We start from the raw sequence: 26,886 nt of genomic DNA on the forward strand, positions 1-26,886 counted from the left end.
ACAACATAAATATTTTTATCATTCTATCCCAATTAGAAAAGACCACGTTTTATCAATACTCTAGGTTAGTAGATGTTTGTAGTTTAGCAATGTAATAGATGAGGGAGTTTATGTGAAGGTATACACAGGACTGAGTTTGTATGTTCTTTTAAAAGAACATCATTAGCAATTCAGCAGGACCTCGTAGGAATCAAAATGGACTTTTTCAGTTGTGTATTCTGTGAATGTAAGTGATGAATAGAAAATATATCAACAACACTGGAAACATCTAAAGATAAGTGTGGGAGTCCTTAAAATCAGAGGGTTTTGGGAAAGCTGCAAAAGGCAGGCCTCAGAGACAGCAGAACTGTGATTAGAGCTAAGCAGTAGCCATAAGATTTGTCAGCAGAAAAATAATATGAGAAGCAGAAAATAAGGACAAATAAAACAATGGACAGTGTATTAATGCTTGTCCAGAATAACTCCCTAAGTTACAGAAAAGTATATCTAGCAAGATATTAGGAAGTTCTAAGCTTAATAATGGAGCTCTGTGCATTGTATCTTAAGGCTTACAAGCAGGTATTGTATTTGAAATAAGTAAGCATTGCAACAATAATAAGCAACATTGTTTTAACCAAAGGTACATGTGCTTATAGTGGTTGGGTAGAACTACTGTCAATATGCTTTTGCTTTGTGTAATTGGTTCAAAAACTTTTAAAGTAAATTGTAACATTAAGTTCTTTGCTGCCAGGGATATGAGCTGCTGGCATCTTCCCATTGTTATAACCATTTAATGAGACTGATGCTAGAAAATAAACAGCTCGAGACGCGTTCCTCAGCAGTCCCGTCCCGTTCATGATTTGTACATAGAGCCCCGGCCGGCAATAATAGACAAAATTGTTTTTCCTTCATGATCACCATCAACCTCCTCGAAACCAAAGAAAGAAAAAAGAAAGCCTCCACAATATTTGAAAAGGTAATAAATATTTCCTAAAATAGTCTTTAAATAAGCTGAGACAGGAAGCTCCAAATTATGCAAATAGACTTTTCCAATTAAAACAAAAAACAAAAATAGAACCCAGTTAGTTTTACTGTCAGATTGTTTTTCCTAACTTCCTATAGCTGTAGAAGACAAAATTTTTCAAATATTTTGCAGGGTTTTTTTGCTTTGTTTTGTTTTGTCATGAATAGCTGCATTTTTCATTAAAATGTCAGTCTTCACAGACAACAACCTTATTTAATGTCTTTTTGGCCAGTTTCTCCTGGACAGTCTTTACCATCTGCATTCATGTCTGGATCCCACACTCAGTATAATTTGTTGGAGGGAAGAATAAAAAAAGTCTGCAACAGAACCTCAGAGACAATTTCACACATCTGTTCCTGCAGGTGATCTTTCATTCTTTTTCATTTATAATTAATGAAAAATAATGGTGCTGACACAAGTTAATTACTATGAAAAATTACAGTTTATGCTATTCATTATTTTAATGGCAAATTACTTGAGCTTTTCAAACTGTGCCTAAGCAATTAGAAGTGTTCATAAGGAGTTCACCTGTGACTTTTTTTTTGTATGAGTTTGCACTCTGTGTAGTCAAAGGAACACACAATGTTTTTTATTAACTACTGAGGTAACACAAGAGATATTAATCACTAGTCCTGTATCTGAGGCATGAAAACTAAAAACAAACTGAGCATATGTTGATGTATCAGAGGTCAATTAACAATACCCAAAAATATTCAGTATAGGTGCAATTTTCTCAGCATATCTAGAAGAAATATTAACCCATGTAATTTGAAAAAGATTTAATGTAAGAATTTGGAAATATTGTCATATCTTCACCAAAACATTAAATTACATCTCTAAAAATAGAATCAATATTCTCCTAATTAACACATTACAGTTAGAATTATGTTTCTTCTATATCTTGCTCTTCTTATAAATATGCAAATTAAAAATGTATATGTGATATTTTTCATATGGTTATAGATAATGTATATTTGAAATATATTAAACAAGTCTAATGTATGCAGGAAAATAATATGAAAAGTGACTCACCCAATATCTGAGAACATGTTGCTTTGTTTTTTATTTCAAAAGTTGAAATGAAGAGAATAGTTTTGCTTTTACTGCACATCACTGGTATACATTGAATAATGTGTGGATTAATACAAAAACTACCTCAAGAAGCTGTTAAAACCTGTTTATCTTTCAACTAATTAGCTTTTAGACAGATTAAATCTTACTTCATTATTCGTCAATCGACTGCTACATTAACCTTATAGAAACATATCAGTTTCAGGGCAAGGATTATCATGAATCACAGAACACAAAATGTAAAACAGCACTTCAAGATACATTAAACATCTGATCCCCAAAACAAAACCAGATTGGCAGTATAAGATTTTGCTACATAATAGAAATCACAGGAAGCATAAAAAGTAGTACACAAAATTAAAAAAGAACCTAGAAATTTTATACTTTAAAAATACTGTAGACATTAAGTACTATGATTTCCATAAATATTTTACTCCTGACTGGAGTGCATCACTTGAGTATATCAATCTGATATACAAGAAATTAGGAATAGATGGAAATTTCTAGCAGGTCAAAAACACAGGGGGAAATGACCTGTCAGGAATTAACTAACTTTTACACATTTATTAAATTATATTTATTTTGGAATGTAAAAATAAATTAACTGCAAATCTTTATACCATATATGTAAAATGTCTCATGATTCAGAAGCTGAGAGTTATCTTAATTATTATTTTATTTTATTTTATTTTATTTTATTTTATTTTTGCATTATAAACAAGAATTGGTAAGAGCCAGGGTGCCTATTAGATCACCAGAAAACTGTAAATATAACTCAGACCTTATTTTAAATTTGTGGCATTACTGTTAGGCATTTCCAGAGTAAATGTTTGCAAACTACAAACAGGTTTTGCCTTTGTAATTCAGACAGACACTCACTGGGGACTATTCCAATACCACTGATTTAAAGCTAATAAATACATGAACTCAGGATCTTCAAATCTTGGAGTCTATTATCAAGACATTAAATATCTTTTCCTCCACATCTCTGTTGCTTGCTTATATTTCATGTAGTAGATTAAATTCAGCAGGGATACTCACCACCCCTGCCCCAAAAAAGGAGAAAAGTATTAATTTAGATTCTCTGTCTTCTGAGCTTGATTGATACCCTACCAGCATATAACTTAAAAAATACTTGGCAATCAAGAATATGGGTCATCACATAAATAAATAGTGTCATTTATGTTACTCTCCTTGATGGAACTAGGCTTGTGAGACCTGTGACCTGTGGAAGATAGGAGGATCCATTACCTTTTACACTGCTGTGATTTTTAAAATCAAAATCGTTAATGGGTATTTTAAACCTCCAAGTGTGGGAGTAACAGAATAAGGGCAAAGGATAACATTGTTTTTAAAGTTTGATAGCATGAAAAACTTGCACAAATGGTTTGAAACAGTATACATAAAGTAGGACCCACAGAGTGTTATAATGCCCAATTCACACTTTACATGTGTTTTCTTCTACTGTGCCAAATTTTAAAAAGTGATTTCTAATAATTTGAGAGTATCTTAGAGGTCCACCTATAATGTCATTACTAATGGCAATAATAAAGAAGATATGACACTCAGCACAGTCTACCTATTACACATTTACTCAGAGATTTTAGATTATTTACCAAAATAACTGGACAATGAAAAATAAATTGTAAAAAAATAGTCAAATGGTTACCTTAAAAATGTAGACCTAAAATAAGGAAGTCAGTCCCTTATTTATCTACACTTTAAAATGACATGAAAGATTCAAGGACTTGAAAGTACGTCCTGTTTTATACTTATGTTCATTATGTTTTGCTCCAGATTAAGATAGAAAACTAACAAACAAACAAACCTGTTTTTTCCAGTTTGGTGACTTCTGCACATCCTAGGTTTTGTCACATGTAGAATGTGTATAAAATAGGCTGGAGTAATAAAAGCCTGCCATCAGTGGGTCCCAGAACAGGTATCTTCATACTTATAACTGAGGCTCAGCATTTTAAACCAACAAGGTCTGAGGTCAGACAATAGTCACAGAGGGTGAAAGACATCTGAAAAAATACGTGTTAGTAATATCTACCACTGTAAAATAACCTCAGAACTTTTCATCTATTTCTCCCCAAATAGTCCAAGAGCAGGATCAGACATTTTCAATATGCAATTTTTCTCATTCTAATGTAATTTTCTAATATAGGTCAAAAGAGATGTGCCCCAGAAGTTCATGATTTATCCCTGTGGATTACAAAGTGAGGCCAGGGTAAATAAATCAGGGACTCAATGTAAATGCTTGCATTGTAGATGTCAAAAGGTTGGTGAGATGAATCCCTCCTTGTGGCATGAAAAGTCTTAACAGCCCTGCTATAAATTGAGACAGAGACACCAGCAATCAGAAAGAAGCCTGAGAGAAATTATTTATGATTGCTAGGAAACATTATCTATCAGCTGAAAGAATGTCTCCTGCCCCCAACCTGTCTGCAGCCTGGACAACAAAACATGAACCATGATCAGTCTTAGTCAAAGGGAAAGTTAACAGCTGGCTGAACAGTTAAATCTTTCCCCTCCCATTAGCCTCTCTTAGAAAAACATCTTTACTGACTCTCAAATTCCCTTTCCTCACTTATTCACTCCTGTGAGGGAATAAGACACAATCAAGAACTGCTATTCCTTCTTTGTCCTGCTTAAAGTTCTCATAAAATGATGCTCAAACTAACCTTACTCATATTGAAGGGCAAAACAGGAAGGACTTAGATAAGTAGCAGACCCAGAATATAAATCAGGAATTCACAAGTAGCAAGTCACAAATAGATAGAGAGGTATAGTTAAATTCCTCTTAAGCATATTTGGATAAAAAAAAACAGTGAAATTATGCTTACTGTCTGGCATAAAATTAAATGACTCCCTGGCTGAATTATATGCACACTGAATTTCTCTGCTGAATTGAAAAATTTTGAAAATCAAACAGAAAAAAGCATTCAATTTCAGTAGGGTAATTCAGAATCTATCTAGCTGATGAATCCCATTTTAAACTTGCATTTTGATATTTTCTTCAAAAGACAAAAATGTAACATCCTAATCCCATCTAAGAAAAAGACAATGACTACTTGGACCTGTGCAGCAATTCAGCAATTCAGTGCTCATTTGTTCTGTTCTGGTCTGCAGTTCAGCTTAAGTTTGATGTATCGTATTAATCTATTTTGTAGAAGTTGATCAATTAACTTGAGAAAACTCTGTGTAGTGTTGATTCAATCATATAACAAGCATAATTTAATACAAATCATGCATCAGACATTGATTTTTCTCAACTGCTTGGTAGAATTACCATCACTAAAAGATGCAGCCAAGCTGAACTAACAATATTAAGCATTTCTGCAATTTATCTCTTGCTATAATGAACATTAAGTGATACAATGACTAACAAGATTAATGATAAAATAAACATGCTAGTTAGATTCAGTCCACAGTTCAATTCAAAACAGTGTGACTTCTAATAATAACTGGGAATGCTAATATAAAGATGAACTTATTACTGGAATTTGAAAAAAAAAAATCCAGTAGTTATTTTTTAGTTCTATAAACTTCAAGTTCCTAGAATTACTGTTTCTAGTGTTAATGTCAATAGCTAATCTAAAAATAAAAGTCCAAACATAAACATTTCAGAATAATTCAAATGTCTTTATTATTTAAAGCCAGAAAAATAGTTTATAGAAACTTAATTAAAATTTCTTTACAAAGCATCCACATTTTCTAGTACTTTGTATTTATATTAAGAAACCTACCAATCACATGCAGCTTTTAGATTCTGAAACAAATGGAAACTTGTTCCTTTCAGAACAAAAGGAAACAGAGGTTCAGTATAAAAGAAAAAAAAAGGAACAGTTATGAAAATAAAAATTTAGAAATGTCTTCTGTCTTAATTTGTAGCAGATCTAGTGAAGACTGAAAATCTTGTTGACTCCTTAGCAGTGGTCAAATTTCGTTTGTTACATTTCTGTTCTTGTATTTTCTACTTGTGTGTGTGTGTGTGTGTGTCTTTTGTTATTGTTTGGGTTTAGTGGTTTTTCTTTTTTGCTATTCTTTTTTTTTCCAAACACTGTAAAAATCTCATTCTCTGCTGAAAACACTTGCTGTTGGCACAGACCCTGCTGTGCTCTCTAGTGTTATCTCCCTAGAAAATAGAATTCAAGCAAATTTGCTTTGAATTTCTAGGACTGATACCAACATATTTTCTAGCACAAGTCACAATTTTCAGAAGGAAATAAAATGTTTAGGTTACCAAGCTGTAAAGAAGGTCCCTTGTGCCCACAGAGAGTTACTAGAATGTCAGATTGAGCATAAATCTTTGTTTACTATTATGGTATGAACTACTGCAGATATTCTCACATTTTGAAACATGGAGCAATTCATGGCATCAATGCAATCATTTGTTGTATTGAAAGTTACCTAACTACACTGTAATTTTTATGAAGTTTCATTCCAAATACCTAATGGATGAGAAGGACAATGTTGAATGCCACAAACTGAAAAAATAATGAATAATATTTTGCATTTGGTGAGAGAAAATTGAATAATTCTTGCAACTACTCAGCCAAACCATGTCACTTTGATTTTACATATCAAACACAAAGAATTGCTTTTATACCGGTTAAGACTTTTTCTTAGCAATTTGTTGGAAAGCAATTTCAAAATGCTAATTGAAAAATAGCAAAGTGCTTTGTACACAACAAATCAATTGCTTTTTCCAGTATTTTTTGTAAGTGAAGTTTTGAAAGTTTTTGTCCGTATGCTTATGGAACTTAAATGTAATAGCAAGATGCTGCTGTTTCTGAGATCTTCAACAATGGCAAGATAAGTCATGAAGCAACATTGACAGCTGTTTTCATTAATTTACTGTAGTCTGGACTAAAAAAAAAATATATGCATTTATATTTATAGAAGTATTTTGTTTAATTTAATAAACAATCACAGATACAGATAAACAATGTATCTTAAATACCACTCTGCACTACTTCTATTTGTGTCAATGACATGAAAAATAATAATAGTCAAGTCTTGGCTTTCAATTCCACAGCCTGCACAAACTATCCAATCGGTGATAAAATATCCATGAATATTCATTAAAATTCTTTATTATTTAATTATTCCCCTGGTCATAAGTCTAACACCACCTTCCCACCACCCCACCCCCCACAACAAAACAAACCAGGGGGGAAAAGAAAGTGAAATTTGAGATAAACAGCTTCCTGAAAATTTTATTTATTTCTTAATTGGGTAAATATGCTCTAAGTCAACCATCTCCACTAAGTAAAGACAGGGAAGAAGTTTCCTTTGTACTTAGTCAAATGTTAAAGATTTCAAATGTCCTGGAATGCCAAGACTGATTTGCTTTACCAGCATTGTCCTTCAATATACATTTTAGCACTTTAATATATCTTGACAGAGTCTCCGTTTTTTACAACAGTTAAAAAAATTTCCTCTACCTGACCTCCATAAAATATCAAAATTTGGCTTATTTATAGCAGTATGGTTGAATATAGACATTCCAAATTTTTCCTCTGTAATAGAATAATTCTCACTATTACTTTTTAAATATGAAAAGTTCTTTGGTTTTTTGTCATGATGATTTTACTCTTAACTCCAAAATGTTAATTGAAAGAGGATGGTTTGGTGTTCCGTTAATTGGGAATCAAAGACTAAGGAAGACAAAGCTTTTAAAGGAAAAAATCAGAAGCTATTGAGATTTCACCCACCATACTAAAGCCATGATGTTATTCTTTTCTGACCTTAGCCTGAGTCCTTAAGACTTAAAGACATTTACAAGGCAAGGTAAAGAACTAAAGAAGCTGAGTGAGCTGTTTGTTATGACCTGTGAGTGGATAGACTGGAAGCTAGAAGCAGGAGTCAAAACAAAAACAACTTATCAAGTAGTTTGTCCTTCCCAGAGGCACATATCAAGGACAATTTTTGAAGGCTGAGTAGAAGGACAAAAGTTTGAAGATTTCCTTCCTCAATAATGTCCGAACTTAAGACTGCTTTTTCATTCATCACTGCCTCTTAAAGGACTTTATCATCCAGGCCACTATATAGTCTAAAGTTTGCTCACCAGAAGTCCAAGGTAGCCATTCTGCTGATCCTGGTTGTTACTTCTCTGGCCACTGGAAGTTCAATCATTTAAATTCTATGCCCAAGACAACCCCCAGTCATGGTGTCACCTATAAATCCTTCTCTATTTCCAAACAACAGGTCCAGTGGGGCTCTATCTATAGATTTCCTTTCACCAGCTATGTCAGGATGTATCTACCACACAGGAATGTTCCCTCCAGGCACCTTCTAGAAAGTTTCTACCTAAGTGTTTTGAATTTCCAGCAGATATCTGGTAAGTTGGAGACCCTCACATAGGCAAGAGCTAGATTTCTACCAGCTGCTTGTAGAATATTTAATCTGCCTCTTCGTGCTGGTTGGATGCTTGATAACAGACTCCAACCAGGATATCTGCCTTTCTGGCTGATCCCAGCTGCTCTTTCCAGCTCTTCTAACCACTTAACCCTGTTTTCACTTGTTTTCATTGTCAAGTGCACTTGTTTTCATTGTCAAGTGCGGCGCAGATTTTTGCTCTCCCCGGCTGCACGCGGCTCTTGGGAGCCCGGCTGTGGCGTAGCTTCCATGTTTCTGGATACGGCTCCGTGTCTCGGGTGCGTGGGCTGGCCAGCCTCTGTTACCATGCGCTAGGGACCTGGCGAAGAGGAAGGAATTTGTCCATTTACTCTGTGCTTAGCAGGAATGGTTTATTGGTCACGCGGCGCGGTTCGATGGAAAGACGCGACCGCTCCCGGCACTCGCATGGGAGAAAATGGCGTCTGACTGCCGGCGGGATAGGGCTTTATAGAGGGGCGGGGCGAGAGGATCCACGGCCTGCCGGCCAATAGGGGCGGCTGCCGTGGCGGTGACACCAGCAACAGCGACCAACCAGAGAACCCCGCAGGGGCGGGCACCGAGCCAGAGCGGGCTGAGCGGGATCGTGTGGCTTGGGGCGGCCAGCACGGGGTTTCCCGGGGCCGGACGGCAGGGTGGTTACAGGAGCGGCACAGGGGTAAGGTCCGGCAGCCGGCAGCGTGGGGCCAGAAACCGCGGGGGGGGACAACACGGGGGAAACGCGGGATTACAGCACTTGACTTATTTTAACATAAATTAAAAACCCTAATCTAAACCCAAACTCTGGGATGCAACAGTCAAGCTCAAGCCAGTAAATACACTTCCTAGTATAAAAAAACAACTACCCCGTCACTTCTGAGGAGTTTGTAGCCATCTGTTGCAGCACTCTAATTTCTGAGTCACCCCCCCACCTTTCTGTGATTGCAATTATATCATAGTTTCCTGCTGCACAGTGTACTTCAACTCCTCCTGTTTGTTCACCATGCTGCCACGCATTACTGTAGATTCACTTTAGCTGAGCTATTGATCCCACCATCTATTTGGGTGGAGAAGCCTTAATTCCCATGTGAAAATTCTCAGTTGTTTCTGCATTTTCTAGCACATCAGCAGCCATTACATCTCTGCTGCCATGTGTATCTCCATTCTGTGGCTCCACCAAGATGACTATGACACTATGGACTTTAGTAGAAGGATGTTTCAAACGTGCTCCTGTGTACCCAGCACATGACAGAACAGACCAAGGAACCTTGACAGCACACCTCAGAATTTGATGCACTACCTCTAGGCTTACCTCTAGTGAGCCTGGTTCTAGCCCTTCCCTCTTCAAATCCAGTTTAATGCTCTTTCAATGAACCTTGACAAAGTCCTGCACAAAGATCCTTTGAGGCAGGTCTATCACATCTGCTGCCAGCAGTGTTTTGTAACATGAGCTAGACTAGACCAGACTAGGCAAGGCTACACCAAAACAGTGCCAGCTGGAAGTGGCTTACAATGATCATCTAAACCAAGATCAAAATATTTAATTCTGCACACTTTTCAAATTTATGTTTCTGCACTTGGGGATTTTTTTCATTGGCTGGTTGAAATTTTAGCTTTAGTGCGTTCGTTTTCATTTTTTTTCTATTTTTTTCCATGCATGAAAGAAATTACAAGGAAGAAGAAAAAATAAAGCTCAGAATACAGGTTTCAATTAAACTATGTATCTCAAAATATATATCTGGTATTGGTTAAAATTAATCTGAATGAAAAAGAAGAGGTACAAAAAGCATATTGGCTAACAATAAAGGTTCCAGAAGAAATTTGGTGTTACTGAACTTTATCCTTTTATGGAAAAGAGTCCCAAAATAAATTTCCCATAGTCACTAGAAAATTGTGCAGTTTTGGAAATGGATGAAATTATTTCCTAACCATGTGTTAACTGTTGTTCACATGGCTGTCATGAAATCCTTTAGTCTTTCTTTCCTGGGTGGCTTCACTTGATTTTATGGCAGGAAAACCAGATGCAGTTACTTTAACATGAACCAGTTTGAATACCACATACAGTTTAAAAATATTTAATTTAATTAATAATTTAATTTTTAATTTTGATTTTATTTACCCACTAATTCCATGCAATTACTATGTATCATGCAAACAATGTCTTTTTCATTTACCCTGAATTTACTTGCTAATACTTCGAGTACCCTTTTGTTCTCTTACGGAAAGTAAGACTATAAAAGAGAGATTGATTACTATTGAACTTTTGTGATTTTCTTAATGCATCAAAGTCCCTGTTTTATTTCTTTCTAATTTGTGCTATCTTTTCTTGCATATAGAGCCTACCAACTTCACAATACACCTCTTCAGCCCTTCAGATTTCCATTTATAATTTTAAATGAACACAGCAGATTATCTGCCTGGTTCTTCCCTGAGAGGAGTAGTCAAATACATCTGCATAAGATAAGGGTCTGGTTACAAGAAAAAAAAGATTGTGTCTGCGTAAACTTCTGTTGGTAGAAATCAGTGTTGGTGCTCTTGAAGGCTTTGAGCATCTGTGGGTAATATGAGAAAATAAATATTCTTAAATTCTGTTGAGCTCTAGTCTTTACAGTGATGGACAGCAGATAAATCTAGGTAATAAATTTTTCCTGTTCTGTTCCCTGTCCTTTTCTTACTACTTTATTACCATCTGATGGTCTTCTCACCACTATATTTTTCAATCTGTCATCTATCCAAGCAAGTAGCTGATATTCTGATATTCTTAGGTGTGTCTACCACTTTGTTGTGTACTCAAATTTCACCCTATTAGTACAGGCACACCTGTCTTGTAGTTGGCAGCCAAAATCTGTTACAAAATCTGAATTCATGTGGTCAGAAAAATTTTGGAGAAAAACCTCTTCACTAATGTTTTGTGTATGACTTAAAATTTTCATGTTAATGCATATTCCTGGACAAATTACAACTTTTTTGTTCACCAGCCCTTCATCTTCCAAATAGTGATGAATACCTTTTGATCAATATGGTGTCATTTACAGTAACACAAATCCAAAAGTAATTTAATGAAAGAAAATAAATAAATTTTAAAAAAATTATTAATTGTACATTTAGAGTAAAGTCTCATCATAGAGAAAGAATGGCTTGTGGGAGAAATCAGACAAGAAAATAACTTCAATTAAGAAAAAAAAAAAGTACTATTTATAGCAAATATCTCAGCATGCACTCTTAGAGTGCTTATCTTATCTTTAAATATTCTTGTTAGATTATGTAGTTTTAATTTGTTTGATGCCTGATATGATCCATGCAATGCTCCTAAGGGAGCTGGCAGAAATGCTAGCTAAGCAGAGAGCTCCTACTTGGCTGGAAGTCAACAAATGTGATAAGAAGGAACAGAAGTAGGATCTGAGACCTACAAACCTGTCAGTCTGACCTGGATGCAGGGGTAGATTATGGAGCAGATCATTGTTAATGCCATTACACAGCAAGTACAGGTTAAGCAGGGGATCATGAACATGGATTTATGAAAGGCAGGTCCTGCTTGACTGACACATTTACTCACAAGTCTTCATTTTTACATGTTAGTTACTGAGGCACTGGGGTGGTTTAGCCTGGAGAAAAGAAGGCTCAGGGAAGACCTCATCTTTCTCTTTTCCTGAATAAAAAGTGATAGGACAAGAGAAAGGGTGTCAAGATGTACCAGTGTAAGTTTAGATTGGATACAAAGAACATTTTCTTTACCAAAAGGGATGCCAATCACTGGAGTAGCTGTTCAGGGAAGTGGGTAAATCACCATCCCTGGAGGTATTGAAAAGATGTGTGGATGTAGCACTAAGGGGCATAGTTTAGTGTTGGATCTGACAGTGCTGGCTTAACAGCTCAACTTAAGGATCTTAGAGGTCTTTCCCACTCTAAAGAATTCCATGATTCTATGATTGTAGTCTTTCTCCTAAAAATGATGCATAAAATGTTTATTCTATCGCACAACACTGAAGAGCACACATTTTGGGTCAGGAAATATAATAAGATACAGATGAGGTCTATTAAGAAATGGAGCTGTATAGTAAATGAATTAGTAAAACCAAAAGGTTCCTACTTGATAAAACAAACTTGTAATCAAAATATAAAATGAAAATATGATACAGGCAAGCAGCAGATTTCCTCCAGAAACTCCTTCAAGTTTTTTTTATACTTTACTATAAATTGATCACTTTTGTCATCTACCTTTCAAATTTCTTAGAACCAATTTGATTTTTCTTTCCTGTTTCCAAAAGGAATTTGTTTTACTGCTTAGTTTACAAGTCTAGAGTACAACAGAAGATGACAACAAAGACAGGTCATAGCAGTCAATGATGCTATGGTATCACTGACTCTTCCTATAGCATCACATTTTTTTTTTCCTGTTATACCATTCTGTGAGCAACCATAGAGAGAAAAATATTACATAAGAAATTTGAGGATTAAATTTAACTCATTGTTACATTAATTATAAATGCTAAAAGGGAGAACACGTATGATAATATGTCTGCATGGATCACCACTAAGCAGAAAAATGTCAAGTTTAATCTGATAATTGCTGGTTGGTCACTAAATTCTGCACTAGTCAAAAAAAGAATTGAAAGAGTAAATGTTAATGAAAAGTTCTTTTAAAAAGCTGTCTGGTTTGTTTTGACTAGAACATAGTGATATTAGGGAAGAAACGGAACTAAGCTGATAAAACCAGTATGTGTGTAATTGCAGATAATTAGAATCCTTTAGATAATATAAGATGCTTTATTTTAGCTATTTAAATATATTGCATACTTAGAGTAAGACAAATTCAATTTCCAAAGAATAATGCTTTATTAAGCTTTTAATAATAAATTTTAAATAAAATTACATACTTTTATGTCTTCAATTTTTTTTTTTAATTATGCATTTTAAGTTTACAAGTTGTTCAGGGTTTTCGGTCTTAAAGGCTCCAGTCTTAAGATACTTTGATGTCCACAGAAGGAATGATCACAGCGATTTTTTTCTGCAGTGGAATTCCTAATTACAGTTGTTAATGCAACTTCACAGGAAGTTCATTGCATGTTTTCCAGCAATCAAAATCTCAGTTTCTATGAATATAATACTGTAAGAAACATATTCTTCTTAGAAGAAATACCTGCTTAAATTCCATACCCTGGATTGTCTCAGATTCCTACATGATACCATTTTCCACAGCATTGAAAGTGCGGCCCAGATTCTTGAAAATTAGCAAGGACATATTTCCTAATAGTGTAAGTAAATGCATTCCTAGTCAAATCAATGGACAAAATTGAACACAAAGAGCATTATTCCAGACTAGTGCCAGAAGATACTGGTGGTTTGTTTAATGTGAGAAGAATTTGAACTTTTTTTTTCTTTTGATTCAGGAAGACATCATTAGGTTAAAATAATGCTTATCCATCTCTTATCTGTAATGTTATGATATGTAGACAAGTATGTGCCTATGTTTTCTTGAGAAGGGCAGATAATTAAAAAAAAGTTAAAAACCCCAAGATTACTATGACAAGATATAGCTTTATTCTCCCTAAACAGACTAAATTTTACTCGTTCTTCTATGTATCATGTTACAGCTCTTCTCTCTATGGTGATATTTGAGGAACTGTTAAAAACTTTGAATTTGTAGCTTTTCAGGTTTTGACCCATTTTTTGTAAACCCATTAAAAATAGGTCTATATATAAATGTGTATAGGCACACACTTTTTTATTATAAAACTATAAAATACTATACAAGTTGCACAGTTATATATAAATGACCAGTGTCATTGCAGGTAGTGCTTTAGCATTTAGTATTTAATTTTGAAATAATTTAGTATTTTTGTTATTATTTATAATTTAAAATTCTGTTCCATTATGAAGATTCAGACTCAACTACTGAAAAAACAGCAAACAAAAAACTGTGCTTTTCTTTTTCCCTTGGGTTGCCTCGGCCTTCCCCAATACATAAATCTCTTTTCTTCAGTCCTGGATTTGAATTGAAGATGACTGATATTACTCTGGTGTGATAGGTCTGCATCATCAAATCAAAATTATATATGTGCACCTTTCTCCAATGAGGCCAAAAGCAGATGAAATAAAGTAATAAGTTATGATGTAAATAAAGTTGTACTGCTTTGTGGTATGAAATAACTAACTAAAAAACCTTGTGCTAATGCTACACTACAGGGCTCACATAACACCTTGGATATTGCTCCTGATGGAATCACAAAATAGAAAATAGAAAAAGGAAGAAGAAAAGAAATAGGAAAAGGGAGAGGGAAAAAAATGACATAATTGACTCTCTTGGGAGGGCTCCTAAGTTGGATACACAAAAAAAAAAAAAATTATCTTCCTAGCAAATAGAAGATGCTGACACAGCTATTCTTTGTGTTCACAAAAAGAAAGGCAAACCCTTCTTTTTGATGGACATCATCATGATGATGAAATGTCTTTCTTTTGCAAATCACCTTCCAAAAATAAAATCTGGCTGGGATTCTACCACATATTAAATTTCCAACAGGGTGAAGATCTGGCTCAATTTGAAGCAAATTTGCATAAAACCAGAATAACACAAAAAGTAAAACAAAACAAAACAAAACAAAACAAACAAACAAAACAAAACAAACTAAAAGCAAACAAACAAACAAACAAACAACCAAAAAACAAAACAGCCAAAAAAACCCCATTTAGAAATTCAGAGACTTGCACTTCCTAGTATATTTTCTGAGGTCTATATTTCCCCAAAGCCAGAAATAATCTTACGGCCTTGAAAAATCCAATTGTAAATCAGACTCTTTGCATGGGAATTGTAAAAATCTAAAAATCTCATTTGAAAAGAACAGACAACTGTTGCAAACTCAAGTACAGCACACAGTTTTCATTAAAATTCTCTTCATAAAGAAAATCCTGTTGGACTGAACTAAACTGTCTGATACCAATAGACTTTATCAAAATGGAGAGTTTTTCTTTAACAACCATTGTTCTAGTTTTTCATCTTACACATTAAGCTTACCTTTTTTATACATATATAAACTATGGTTATACATTAAATGATACTTGAAATGATAATTTGTTACATCTCTACTGTTGAAAGATTTTGAGTTAAAAAGAGGCAATTTATTAAATTAATCAGTTTTTATTTCCTTTTGGTCTATACATTGGTCCTAAATTGTGCTTTTTCCAGTTATATAAGGAATTGTGTTTTGAATATGATAATAAATTAGTACAGTCTCTTTAGGGGAAAGAAGATTAAGTCTCTTTGCAAAAAAATGCATGCTGCTATTACAGTGTTGGTGGTTTTATATTACTCTGGCTCTTCAAACAGAAATTAGAACTGTTATTGAAGGAAATGTTAGGGATGGGCAAAGAACTTATGATCTTTTCTCCTAGTTTTACAGAAAAAAAAAGTTTATGTAAATTTTCTTAGGTAAAAGAATTAGATCTGGTAAATTTAGGCCAACATTGATGGATGCTGGTGGTATAAAGAAGGGTCAGAACATGGAATAATTCCCAGATTCTTGTAACAACAAGCAATTAGACCAGTTCAGTGTGAAGTTCCCTTTTTATTGAAGCAAAGTGAATAAAAAAGTACCTGAAGGAAAAGGAGATGTATTTTTTTTTCATATTCAAACTTTTTAAGAAGATTCTTTATTTACAAAAGCACTTTGAGAAAATTTTATTAATATGGATCACATGGGCTGATAAATTCAATATATTATTTGTCAGTAAATTTTAGATAAATAATTTTCATCACAAAGAGGATTTTAGAAAATATTACATAAATTAAACAAATTCAAGCAGTATAACTTAGTATAGCAGAATATTTTTTACTTCTACAGAAAGGTCTAAGACACATTTGTCACTGTATTCAGGTTTAAAAATGTAAAATCTGCTCTCAGGTAAGCAAGATTTGTACTAAGGTACACTTAACTATTGCCATTCAGTATCATAGACATGGTGTTTAAGTTATTTTCTGCAGTCTAGGTCTACAAAATAAGGACTGAACTATAATTCAACTATAATTCAAAGCATCAGAACTGCTGAACAAATTTATTTAATTTATAGCTTTAATTTTCAAAATAAAACACTTAAAATTAATGAGCATCCAAAAGAAATACCATTTCTAACTGAAAGGCAAATTTTTTAATGTTGAAAATGTCAAAACACAAAAATTATGATCCTCTTAGTTGAATTGGAAGATTATTCAGAATCGTCCTGAATAAGGTATATGTCAATCTTGATTAAATGCCTTTACTGAAGGAACCCACATTATTCTGAAATTACAGTATTTCAAATTAGAAACATTTATTTCTGTTACATCCCATTTGATAATGAAATGAATATTTCAGTAAACTTCAAAAAGTGGCACACTGATCAGTGTTAATTATGCAGAAATTAAACATGATTGAAATAAAATTCTTTAACTACCAGTCTCAATATATAAGCACATTAGTAGTTGGGGATAAAAAATCAAACAAAAGATTGAGCACCCTTTGAGGTCTCTTTAGTGAGATATTTTTGTACAAGTGTATATTTTGTAGGCAGGTGTCTCCTGTTCAGCCCACCATGGATGGAAATAATTTTGATACATTTGTACAATTAACAAAAAGCTGAAAAGATGAGATGCATTAGAATATGCACAATGAGAAAACACTAAACAAGATATTCAGAAGAGACATGTCCAGAAGGAATGAAAGGTACAGAATGATGTCACAGGTTCATATGCCTGGTTACTAACACACAAGGAATATTTATTAACACAGATTTCATTGCTAGAGCTGGTTGACTCACATGAATCACCAGCTAGTGATACAAAGTATACAAATAACATGTTTTGTGACTCTACTGATATCCTTTTCACTCCTATAGTAAGAAACTTGAAGTTATAGTTAATGATTTTAGCAAATACTCCAGATACCTGCAGATATCAATAGAAGGGCTGGAATCTCAAAATCAGTAGTGGAAGTACCTCTTCAGTAACATACTGTAAAGTAAACCTGCTTAAGAGCATTGGTAAATTGCACATAGATATCAAGTTCTCAAGACAGAGATAAATGTAGTATTAAAGCAAATCTGACTGAATTAGAGATTGTGTGAGCAATAATTTATCAGTGTTGTGAGATGTGTAATGTGAATTGTAAAAGTTTGAACAATAACATTGTAAAACTAATATAGTAGTATTTACATAGTTTTCAGAAAAACAATCCATAATGAATAATAAATTGCAAGGACAATTTGAAATAGTTATCATTTTATTAATACAGTTAACTTTTTATTTATATTTCCTTCACTAAACTAATGTGTTTGCTACTATTTTTCTGGTTTCTTAGTTTGATTTACAAATCTGTTTAATTTACTAAATTTTACTTTTAACTAACACATTAGATGTAGAATAGGGAAGAGCATTTCCTCAGTATTGGTCGCCTCTCTTATACTGTTTTGCTTCTGAAAGAGGTTCTTTTGATATTCTACTTGATTTTGAAAATCTGTCACATTACCTTCTTAATGCTCAGTTATGTGTACTTTGTAAAGTGCTCTGATGTTTTGCACCAAAGAGGAAGCTGGAATTCACACAAAGTGACAGCAAATCTGAAAATACAAAAAATCTGCGAATATGAAATCTCATAGATTGGCAGTTGGCCCAAATTTACTATTAACCTGATGAAAGAAAGGACTTTTTAATTGTTTAACATTTTCATCAAAGAATGCATGACATGCTTAAAGAGTCTGACCAAGTATCAACAAGTCAAGAAAAACACTGATGTAAATGTACTACACTATTTTATATTCAGTAAATGTATAATTTTTGACCCCCAAAAGTTCCAGATACCAATGGTTCTCATCCCTTCTGGCCAATAAAAGAGGTTTTATTCACATATTTACTCATTTAAAATATTTCAGTATTCTTCCTAAGATTTTGACATAAGTTTTACTACCCACAACTTGTTCAATACACTATGGGTTATTTCTAATGTTATTTTTTTTCTTTTTTTGAGTTGTGAGAGATTTTTTGAAGATACCCTGATGTGATGTGTCATGGAATGAAAAGCAAGTCACAAGTTCATTATCAGATTATTTCTACTCATTAAATGGTCCCTTTGAGATTTTAAAACAGTGAACTGGAAAGCTCTGGGGAACTATTTAAAGATTTTCAGGGCTCCAAGCTGATTTTTTAAACTGACTTTACTGTAACTTTTATGTGGATGACAATTTCCTCTTATCAGAAGATATTTCAGTCTAATGAATTTTTAACATATAGAAAAACAGACACTTTATCTTGACTATCTGAAAAATACCTTAACTTTTTTTTTTTTGCTGTTGGTAATACATATCCAGTCTAGAGGAATATCAGCATACTATTAAAAAATCATCTTTCAAAATATATGACAAAATAAGCTAACCCATTCATACAATTAGTTAGCCGTGACTTTTTTTTTCCTTCTTTTTCCTTTTTTATTATTTAAATGGAAAGCAGAGCAGGACAATAATCTCCTCTGACAGGAGTTGCAGTCCTAAAGGACATTAAAGGGGATGCAGATTGCAGGCAAAAATGTAGATTTGAATAATTTGTTTCAGATTCACTGACCTTTTTTTTTTTTTTTTTTTTTTAATAGAACATGTATATTCCTTGAATTTTCAGCCAGTCTTAAAAATTACAATTGGAAAAAAATCCTTCATCATGGTTTTGGCTGCATGCCCTGCTTGTATTCAGGTCTTGCCATATTTTATAGTTTTTTAAACAGCTACTTCTCTTGCTGAGTGAATTTGAATGGAATACAGAATGACTCAGATTTTGGAAGCAATAGACAAGCAAAGAAATTACTATTTTTAACTGAATAATTTGAACCCTTGTAACCATGGCTGTGATATTTTCTGCTTGGGTCAGAGTTGTTCTAACTCTTTTGAGACCTACTTTACCCCCTGAAACTCTGGCAGCAGCAAAAAAAGAGATAAGTACACTGACAATTTTCACAGGCTACTGAAAATTGATTCTTACTGGTTTAAAATACATTAAAAATTCTTTGCAAATTTGTCATTTGGAATCTTACAGAAAGAAGTTAATTAGAACCATAGCAATTTAATCTTAGGTATGCAGAATCTAAGAAAAAAAATACAGATAAGGAATTGCCCTTTCCCCTTCTATTTCCCTTGAGAGCTGCATAGCTCTAAAAGCTGAGTAAGAGCACACAGGAAATGAAAAGAGCAGAATATTCAAATAATCATGTCTCACTTGACAAAAGTTAAATACTTTAAAAAGGATCACTACAAATCCAAAATTTTCTTAACACTCACTTTATTTTGTCAATGAAAAAGATCATGAAGCTTTAATATGAAAATTTGTAGGCACTTTCTGTAAAAAGTCTGCATTAAGCTTACTCTGTTTGATTCTGCAATTATCAGGCAGTATCTCCTGCACAGAAGGAGCTCAAAGAGACATTCTTTCAAATATGCATGTTCTTCTGTTGAATTTATTAAAATTGATAATTAATTAACAGGTGAAACATATACTTGCAAGACAGACAAAACAGCAGTGTATGCTAAAGTATATATGTGCTTGGTAATGGAATATGCTAGTATAAAGTATCAACACTACTTTGGGTTGTCACATAGCTCATTTCTTCTTTTCCACAGTATGAGATAATGCATCTATTGACTGGGGCTGCTTATTGCCTTCCATTTCATCTTTTAATATTCTTCATTGTCTAGGACTCTAAGGAGAAATATTAATATAAAAATTACAGTATTTGACACTAGCATTTTTCTTTTTTATTGTTATGCATTAAATATCATGCAGGAAAATTATGTTAGCTTAAAAGAGATTTTTTAAAAATAATTTTAAGGTAACATATTTTGTTTCCACCTTAATACCAAGTGCTGATTTTATGTCTAATCAATAGTACAATGTATCCACGTAAGGAGGTATGAGAAAGTGAAATGTCTTCTTGTTTTCCTTTCTGTTTTGTAAATTACCTAAAAATAAACCCTCTGTACTGCAACCTCACTTAGAACAGAATCTTCAAAAATTAGAGGTGAAAAAAAATTACTTTCTGGCAAGGATGGCAGTTTATTTCCAGACTGACTTCATCAAAACCCACATAACCTTACTCTTCATGTTAGCACTAGGCTGTTCCACTGTAATTTAGAAGGCCATATTTTGGGAGAAAAGGAAATAATTCTTTCTGTATTTGAGACAAAATAAATATTTATTTTCTTGCTTTATTCATCATAGTGGAGTGATAATGCCCATCGGGGTGGAGAATTTAAATCAAAACTCACACAAAATTAGTTCTATTTGTCACATCTCTGTTTGTCACCACCATGTAGATGAGATGTATGTATACATGAATAATGTGTACCAAATTACAAACACTGTGTATTTGGAGAGAAATGAATGAAAAAAATGGTCCCCTAAGGAAAATCTTTGTATAAATTTTGTTGATTGTTTCATAAACACAAAGGCAAACTATTTATAAGAAACAATTTTTTTTTTCTCTTAGTAAACTTTCCCCAGACTGAATTGTAATAATGCATTCAATATGAACTCTATCTTTATATGGATATATTTGAAACAATTAAACAGTGGTGCTTCAGTAATTTTCTGCATTATTTGACGATTAGAGTTTGATTACCTAAATCACATAGTATTACCCTAATTTAGTCAATGAAGGTATTATCTTGAGTTGTTACATGTCTCATGAGTCCTCCTCAAGATGCAGTCATGTATGCCATTATTTGGCATACAATGGAGAGGTTTTCTCTTTAGTGAAGACTAGAAGATACATTTTCCTCAGAGATGGTCCTGTTTCCAAGCCTCAGAAAATCCCATGCAAAACAATCCAAGCAGCAACATGCAATTCTTTTCACTATGTAGATACCTGAGGATATATGTGATAGATTGGTCATCATGTCAAAGGCATCAGAAACTTTTGTTTGTGGAGTAGACATGGCAAAAAGTATTAAATTATCTCAGATTTTGTCACATTAAAATCATTATCAAAATTAGTATAATGACGAATTGCTATGTGTTTATGTACTAAATAAAAAGCAGACAACACATCCAAAGATTTTCCAGGAGTCGCCAAATTAAAAAGAAAGGAAAATATTCTAACTATTCATTTATGTTAGCATTAAATAACAGACACAAGATTTCTCTTCGTCCATAAAATTCTGTAAGCAAGCCTATTGAACCAATCCAAAGCTTCAGTCTCTAGCTCTCACTAAAGGCTTTATTGTGTGACACCAAATTTAAGTACAGAGCTAACTCTGGGGGACTCATTCAAATTTAAGCCTTTTTTCTGCTTCTTATGTGTTAACATTTCTTCATCAGTTTCTTGTGAAGTCAAGACAGAAAGAATAGTTTACAACTTCTTCTCCCAAAAGCAAGTCATCAGTGGTCTTCATCTACCACAAGAATCAGTTACTGACTCTCTTTATATTTCCCTAGTCTTTAAAAAGTGCTTAACCCCTTATGAGACATGATGCCTTTTTCTTCATTAATCTAAAAAACAAATATAATTGCTATGAAGAGAATTTAAAAATTCCTTATCAGGAAGGGCAGATAGCAGTAATGAAATCATGGTACATTTTGACTCCTAGCTTTGTCAAAATTTAGACCTGGCATAACCACTAATCTTTTTACTTTGGTTGTTACACACTGAAGTCTATATTTACAAGAATGCTTTGCTTTTTTTTTTTTATCTTCATAATTCAATATTGGCTATTATCATGCAGCCTTCCAAATTCAAAATAACAGTTATGTTCATTCTGGAGATAAATGGAAATGAATCTAAATTAAATTTCATCTCCTTGATGCACTAATTACAAAAGCCCTATAAAAAATCCTTGATAACAAGTCAAGACCAAGCATGAAATATGGTTCATTTTGACTTGCTTTTAAAAGAGAATATGCCAAGAAACATTACCCAAAGTCATGCTAGTCTTACTATTATGTTCAGATTGGCTTCTTTTAGCCAAGTTCTTCACAGAACACTCAAGAACGCAGCTAGTTATTCAATTTGCCATATATTTTATTCAGTTGGCAAGATATTAAATGAAATTTCTAGTAGATAACTGATAAACAACCAACCCCTTTCAGTGGAAAAATATATGCCTTCCCATGAAAGTCATAATTGTAGCTAAGCAAGTGAAAGACTTCAGAACTGTGAACATGCAATCAATTTCAAGTGGCCAAACAAATCACTTATAAATTGTAAATACTTGTGACCTCAAGAAATAAGTCAGATGATCTTGTCAATGTTATTCAAGAAAATACTCATTAATCAATTTTTTTTTTGCATTATTTGGCCCTGTAGCTGAGGATGACATATATAAAAGAGCATCACAACATTTGTGTTTTAAAAAGTACAACTCTCTTTGTGTTGTACCTCACTGGATCTTAAGAAGTAAAACAAATACTTTAAAAGTTATTTCCATTTTGTTTTAATTCTTATCATTAATGAAGCAGGTGAGGGCTTTTATTTAAACCTTGTAATAAGGTTGTAGTTTTTGGGTTGCTGCAAATGTCAGTAGGAGGAATTCACATAAAAGCTAACCTGGGATTAATAATATTAAATGTGCTCATTGCAGTCAAAAATCCTTGCAATGAAAGGTCACTGTTAGCTTTGAGTTCCAAAAATAGAACTGTCTTTTAAAGACTATCAAAACCAATATTAAAAAATCAGAAAAGCATTTGAGAATTTTACCTGTGTGACTTTTGCACTAAAGCAAAAGCACTAAAGTAAAAGCAAAAGCAAAAGCACTGTGTGACTTTTGCACTAAAGCAGGATGGATAAATGTAATAACTTGTAATAAGGAATGATAACTTGTAATATGGAATAATGGCTTTTGCGTTGTAACAGACTAAGATGCCCATAGATAAAAGGATCACTTTCCTGATCAATATTTTTAATTGAAGGATAAATTTGCTGCATAAATTCTACCAAGAAACCCTTTCATTCATCTTCCCTCTCCTAGTCATCTGCTAAGCAAAAAAGTATACAGTTTTTGTCATCCACATTTCCTTGGCAGGTAAAAAGTCTTCAACCACCTACACACCACATTTAGAGGAGGAAAAATTTAATTACATCATACAATAATGTGAAACATTAAGACAGCAGGTGCAGTTGTTTTTACAAAAGCTGGTCAAATTATATTGATAATAGGAATTCTTGTATTACAGTCTTTTGGTAGCACTGTTAATAAGCATACTGTTAGTGGTGATGATAATTTATCTATAATCTTTTGCTTTTATATCAACTATACCGCATGTCCATTTTCTCATAAGTGGTAATTAGTGACCATTGTGTCTCTGCTCAATCATAAGACTATAGTGAATGACTTAAATTTATAACTTATGTTATTTATGTCATGTTTCAGGGAAGGGTGTGGATTTTGGCTCCATTCAAACAATATGACATCAAAAATAAAATGACAAGAAAGAAGAGAATTTTGTCTCATTTTGATTATAAATGCCATAAATGAAAGTTGGGTTCCAGAGAAGACATCTCACTATATCAAACCTAGCCAAGCTAAACAAATAAACAAATAAAACAAACAAGCAAGCAAATAAACACAACTTCAAAACAAATCACAAAACTGAAGACAAATGTGGGATCTCATCCTGCTGAGATTTTTACCTCAGATGCTTTTACAGAGGGTTTTGACCGCAGATCATGGTGGACAGTATACTGAGAGGGCACTTCCCAAGAACAGTGGTTTCTTGGGATCCAGTATGCTAATAGGACTATCCTATATTTGGTCAAGTTTCCAGTTGTTTTTCTCCACTGGTTCAGGACTTTTGTCTTATAAGGTCATGTTCTGAGTTCACGTTCGTGATTGGACCTTTGTCCTCACAAGCCTGTCGGAGTTTGCCCCGCCCAGGGGTCTTTGGAATCTAGTACGTGTAACCTGCAGTTTTCAAGTTGGTTATTTTCGTTATTAAAGTTTTTATTTTCTGGGCTTGTCCATCACTTCCGTTCCTCATTTTTTAGCCAGCATCTCCTGGTGAAGACAAGCAAGGAGATCACACTGAGCTTCGAAGCTCCATAAAAAAAAGCCGCACATTTCCACATTTTAGTTAGCGGCAAGGAATTAGGGAACAGAATCTGCCTCAAGGGAGGGACTAGTTATGAAAGTGAAGTAGAAAATATACTGATCTGAGGAAGTCCTGAGAAAGTTTGGCCTGACCAAATGTCTTGGTAAGGGATGAGTTTGTTGAGTTGTAGTCTCACAGACATTAGTAAATTGTAATAAAAAAATTGAAAAATATTGAAACTCAGGACACTAACTGTATAAAGATTTTCTGAACAAAAAGACATTATTTTAAACAGAGCATTAGTGGTTGTGTTGGGTTTGCATGGCATGATTTGGGTAGCGGGGGACCACAGAGGTGGCTTCTGTGAGAAGCTACCAGAAGCTTCTGCCATGTCTGGCAGAGACAGTCCCTGATGGCTCTGAAGATGGACATGCTGCTGGCCAAAGCTGGTCTAATTAAAGATGATGGTAACACCTCTGGGATAACATATTTAAGAAGAAAATAAAAACAAAGTGGAGTACAGTGTTAATTCCAGCTAGACAAGATGAGGAGGTGAGAAATGTGAGGGAAAACAACATGGAGACACCAAGGTCAGTGGAGAAGGACAGGGAGGAGCTGCTCCAGGCACCAGAGCCGAGATTCCTCTGCAGGCTGTGGTGAGACCATGCTGAAGCAGCTGTGCCCCTGCAGCCCATGGGTCCACAGGGAATGCAGAGATCCACCTGCAGCCCATGGAGGAGGTGCCCATGCTGGAGTGGGTGGATGGCTGGAGGAGGCTGTGATGCAGTGGGAGACCCAGTGGAGAGAGGGCCCTTGCTTCCAGGCTGGAGCAGCCTGACCTTGGAGGACTGCACCCCGCTGAAAGAGAGAGACCCATGCCACAGCAGTTTTGGGAGGACTGTTAGCCAATGGGAGGAAATCATGTTGCTGCAGTTTTGGGAGAACTGCTGCTTGTGAGATTGGAACCACACTGGAAAAGGAAGGGACCCCACGGCCTCATAGGGGAAGGACTCCTCTTCCTGAGCAGTGGAAGAATGCCTTTGGTGACAAAATGACCAAACTTCTCATGCCTAGTCCCCTGTGCTGTCGGTGGGAAGGAGGGGTGGCTGGGATGAAAAACATGTTTTAAGAACTTATTTTACTTCTCATTAACCTCCTCTGATTTGTTAGTAATAAATTCACTATGTACTTCTGAGCTGAGCCTGTTTTGCCCTTCGAGTGTTTTCTCCTGGTCCTTATCTCACATCATGAACCCTTCACTAAATTTTTCTTTCCTCTGTCCAGCTGTGACAGGGGAGGGTGATTAAGTGGTGCCAGGCAGTCAGCCAGTGTGAAAACATGACAACAATGTAACATATGTTCATTACCCAATTTAACCACCAAGAAATATTTAATTGTTCTCTGGTTTTGATTCTGCAAATAAATAATAATATTTACATTCTTGTCTTCATCTAACTAAAAAGTAATCTAATGGATTTAGCTGCCTACAGTGATTTAAGAGGCCTTAGAATATCCTATGTGATAGTATTGCTTGCCAGGAGAAAAATGATGAGGAGGAGAAGGAAAGGAGATAAGGAAAAGAATGTGAAAAAAAAGGAGAAGAAGAATAAGAGGAAGAGAAGGAGGAGAAGAAAAACAGAAGAAGCAAGATGTGTTAATTTCTTATGTCTTCATTTCTCCTCTTAGCAGAGTCCACTTTTCTTGTCATCATGCTGGTTTCTCCTCAAAAAAAGCTCCCTTTCATCAGGGATTATCATGTAGATAATTACCTGTAAGATGTGGAGTCTCTTTCGTACTAGGTTCCCCTTAACTCCTGTAAGACATAGAATGTACACCTCTATTGATTTTTACCCACCCTACCATCTCAATAGATCACTGCAGAACAATGTAGGAATAAGAAAAAACAGTTAAAATTTAGAGGCTTGTTGATGACAGAGGGTCCAATAAGAGGCAAAATATAACTCTCATCTGTCATGGGGATTCAGGTTATATGTATGATGTCATTCTGGAGATCACTAGATTAATGTATTAATTAGGTCACTGAACTTCTGGGTTTTGGGTTTGGTTAACATTTAATCTCCATTTAGTTTCTGAAATATAACTTTTTTTTTAAGGAAGACTGTGAAACAATACAAAACATCACTGAACCTATCTTTAAGAATAGTGCAGCATTACACTGTTTTTTAAAGTTAAGAAAACCTCAAGAACAGCAGAGAGGAAAAAAAGTTGTATTACTGTAAGCAGCATGGGTTGAAGTAGACAGTTTAATAGGGTAAGCAAATGCTGAGCACACAAGAAAATCTATTCAGCCCTTCCCATGCAGTGGCAGCTGTTCAGCCATCCCCAGGAAACTGTAACTCCATCAAGCATAGCAATGACTTGGGTCATCAAAACACCA

At 34.4% G+C, this 26,886-nt stretch overlaps 1 long non-coding RNA gene across 1 annotated transcript; it reads left to right on the forward strand.

The window, feature by feature from the left end:
• Nucleotides 1-795: 795 nt before the first annotated feature.
• LOC128782008 (uncharacterized) lies at nt 796-25,688 on the forward strand. Its single transcript, XR_008428613.1, has 3 exons — nt 796-955; nt 1,236-1,365; nt 23,831-25,688. It is a non-coding gene; the product is annotated as an uncharacterized LOC128782008 (long non-coding RNA).
• The last annotated feature ends 1,198 nt before the right edge of the window (nt 25,689-26,886 follow it).

Source organism: Vidua chalybeata, chromosome Z (assembly GCF_026979565.1).
Source record: "Vidua chalybeata isolate OUT-0048 chromosome Z, bVidCha1 merged haplotype, whole genome shotgun sequence".
In the NCBI taxonomy this organism is placed as follows: domain Eukaryota; kingdom Metazoa; phylum Chordata; class Aves; order Passeriformes; family Viduidae; genus Vidua; species Vidua chalybeata.